Below are 3,970 nucleotides of genomic sequence, written 5' to 3'. Positions count from 1 at the left end.
CAAAATATTGGAGTTTCAGCTCAACATCAGTCTATCTAATGAATATTTAGGGTTGATTTCCTTTAGGATTTACTGGTTGGATCTCCTTGCTGTCCAAGGGACTCTCAGGAGTCTTCTCCAACACCACAGTTCAAAAGCATCAATTCTTTGGTGCTCAGCCTTCTTTATGGTCCAACTCTCACATCCATACGTGACTACTGGAAAAACGATAGCTTTAACCAGACAGACCTTTGTCAGCAAAGTAATGTCTCTGCTTTTCATATGCTGTTTTTAATTGGTCATAGTTTTTCTTTTTTTAGGAGCAAGTATCTTTTAATTTCATGGTTGCAGTCACCACCTGCAGTGATTTTAGAGCCCAAGAAAATAAATTCTGTCACTGCTTCCTTTGTTTCCTAACCTATCTGCCATGAGGGATCACTGGACTCAATGTCGCAAATTTAGGTTTTGAATGTTGAGTTTTTAAGCCAATTTTTTCACTCACCTCTTTCACCTTCATCAAGAGGCTCTTTAGTTCCTTTTCATTTTCTGCCATAGGGGGGAATGTCACCTGCATATCTGAACTTATTGACATTTCTTCTGGTAGTTTTGATTCCAGCTTATGCTTCATCCAGCCTGGCATTTTGCATGATGCATTCTGTGTGAGTTAAAAAGGCAGAGTGGCACCGTCACATACTCTTTTCCCAATTTTGGACCAATCTGTTGTTCCATGTAAAATTCTAACTGTTGCCTCTTGACCTGCATACAGGTTTCGCAGTAGGCAGGTAAATTGTCTGGTATTCCCATCTCTTAAAGAATTTTCCACAGTTTCTTGTGATCCACACTGTCAAAGACTTAACATAGTCAATGAAGCAGAAGTAGATGTTTTCCTGGAATTCCCTTGCTTTTTCTATGATCCAATACATGTTGGCAATTTGATCTCTGGTTCCTCTGTCTTTCCTTAACCCAGCCCATATATCTGAAGTTCTCTGTTCACATACTCTTGAAGACTAGTTTGAAGGATTTTGAGTATTACCTTGTTCACATGTGAAATGAGTGCAATTGTGTGATAGTTCAAACATTCTTTGGCATTGCCTTTCTTTGGGATTGGAATGAAAATTTACCTTTCCCAGTCCTGTGGTCACTGCTGAATTTTCCAAATTGGCTGACATATTGAGTTTAGCGCTTTAACAGCATCATCTTTTAGAATTTGAAGTAGTTTAGCTGGAATTGCATCACCTCCACTAGCTTTGTTTGTAGTGATGCTTCCTAAGGCCCACTTGACTTTGTCATCTAGGATATCTGGTTCTAGGTGAGTGATCACACTATCGAGGTTATCCATGTCATTAAGATAATTTTTGCTTAGTTCTTCTGTGTATTCTTGTCACCTCTTCTTAATATCTTCTGCTTCTTTTAGGTCCATACCATTTCTGTCCTTTATTGTGCCCATCATTGATTATTTAGTGGCATATTTTTAGCCTCCCTGTGTTTGTTTGTTTTGTTTTTTTTTTCCTCTGTAACTGATCTAATCTCATATCATTGTAGTAGAAAAAGTTGTTCAATAAAACTTCAGTTTTCTTAAATTCACTGAAGTTTGATTTACCCAAGATGTCGTCTACACTGGACAATGATTTGAGTGCACTTTTTGAGTATTCTTCCGTTTTTAATGGAATGTCCTCTCAGTTCAGGTCAGTTAAGTCATTCAGTCATGTCCAACTCTTTGCAACCCCAGGGACTGCACCACACCAGACTCTCTATCACCAACTCCGGAGATTGCTCAAACTTATGTCCATTGAGCTGGTGATGCCATCCCACCATCCCATCATCTGTCAGGCATCCCATCCCATCCTGACCCCTTCTATTCCTGCCTTCAGTCTTTCCCAGAATAAGGGTCTCCAAAGAATATTAGGTGTTGATTTCCTTTAGGATTGACTGATTTGCTCTCCTTGAAGTCCAAGGGACTCTCGAGAGTCTTCTCCATTATTTCAGCACTCTCCTTCTAATGCCTTAAACATAACAAGCCCATAGTAGACAGACTGCAATGGGTTTGGGAATGCAGTTTAGAGTCCTTCAGGCTCTTGTGATGGAAAAGTTTACTGGATTATTCAGGAAGGCCCAATGCAGTTACAGGATTCTTAGAAATTGAAGCTTGAGATAGGAATGCCTGTTAGGGTGATGCAGCACAAGACCCCTGAAGACTGACTCTGAAGATGGAAGAAGGTGTTGAGCCAAGGAATGAGGGCACATCAGAAGCTCAGTGACCTGGACACCAGAGGCCCACCATCCTGTAATCACCCTCAAGAGTCTCCCCCTTGCCATGTATCAGGCAAATCTCAAACCTCTTGGAGGCCTGACCCCCACAAAGGTCACAGACCCAGTTAGGTGAATCCACTCCCAAAAGCAAGATCAGGTGGCAGGAAACAGGATCAGGCAAAGAAGCTGTCCTGGTGCAAAACAGCAATAGCAAAACCCTGACTAGAAAGGGTGTTTCATATTCAACAGGTTGTAACCCAGTCAGTGTACAGGTGAGAACTTTGGGTTTAGGGAGAGCTGACCTGCTCCAGACCCACATGTGTGATATTTCAGGGCCAGAGTGGAATGGGTTGCATATACAGGGTGTCAGTCAGAGATGTGGAGAGACGGTGGTAGTTCCTGGTTCCAGGAGAGATAACACCGCTGATGGCAGCACTCACCACCCCCGGAAAACCCACCTAAAGTCCAGACACGCGGTGACGGCCGTCATCTCGTCTACATGCTCACAGCCGGAATGCAGGTGCGAGGCCACAGCCTCAGGGCCACAGGGAGACGGGGGACCTGAGCTCTGCTCTCCAGCACTGCTGACTCAGAGGACCTCAGGCTCAGTCCAGGACACAGAGACCCTGGGCTCGGGAAAGCTGCTCTCAGTGGGGTTTTCAAGGAAACCTGCTTCCTGAAGAGGGGCTTTCCTCTGACCATGCCGCCCTCACACTCTGCCTGCCGTTCACTGTGAAGGTTTACCTCCATGAGCCATGCATGTCCTCTCACCAGTGTGGTGGGGACTATGTTCCCTGAGCTCCCATCTCACGGCAGGGACACAGAGAGGAAGGAATAAGCACTTGGAGGAGGAGGGAGTCTGTGCAGAGTGAGCAGGGCACCTGCCCAGCATGTTGGAGCACTGAGGAGCTCCCAGGAGCTGTCTGTCCTCAGTCCTCGGTAGCCTTGGGGTCTGCAGTGTCCACACGCAGGGTGGGGGTCCTGAGGTTCACAAGCTCCTGTAGACACTGAGTTGTGCGCAGGACAATGTGGGACAGCCCACTGGGCAAGTCAGCCATGCTGGGAAGACGGGCTTCTCAGCAGAAACTTCTACTTTGTCCACAAAGTTAACTGCAGGGTTAGCACATATGAACAACACCACTTCCAGAGCAACTCTTGATTTTAAACTGTTCAGATGAAGAAATGGTCTCACCAGCTAAGGGAAATAATAAACCATTTTTGAGTTTTGATAAAATTTAAATTGTACTGAGTTTTCGTTGAGTTAAATGCAATTATCACATACATTTTCGCTCCAATGTTTTAATATCCTGTTCATGAACATAAGCCAATGCAGAAAAGAATGATAAATAAGAGTTCTGACAATTATGTAGACCTTGAATCTGCAGTGTATATTTGACAAAAGATGAACCTCCCTGCAATTACTCTCTTCCCAAAACCTATGCTTGATATTTTACCACATCTTTTTTCCTGACCAGCCCTTCCACAGTCTTTCACTCCTGGACACAGAAGACCCCAGATAAGGGAAGGGGGACCCCAGGGCGGCTGAGTTCTCTGAGGGCACAGTCAGCACCCCCTTTCACAGGGGGAGCCCCAGAGACAGGGACCTCCCTTCACTACCTTCTGCTTTTTACGCAGAGGCCCCTCCCACAGGCAAATATCCACTCAGGTCACAGGCTGGAAACAAAGCACCAGGTCACTTAAATTCAGGCTCCTCCTCAAGCTTGAAGAGACTTCAGGAGCG

Source organism: Cervus canadensis, chromosome 17, assembly GCF_019320065.1.
Source record: "Cervus canadensis isolate Bull #8, Minnesota chromosome 17, ASM1932006v1, whole genome shotgun sequence".
NCBI lineage: Eukaryota > Metazoa > Chordata > Mammalia > Artiodactyla > Cervidae > Cervus > Cervus canadensis.
Note: the sequence above shows the minus strand (reverse complement) of the source record.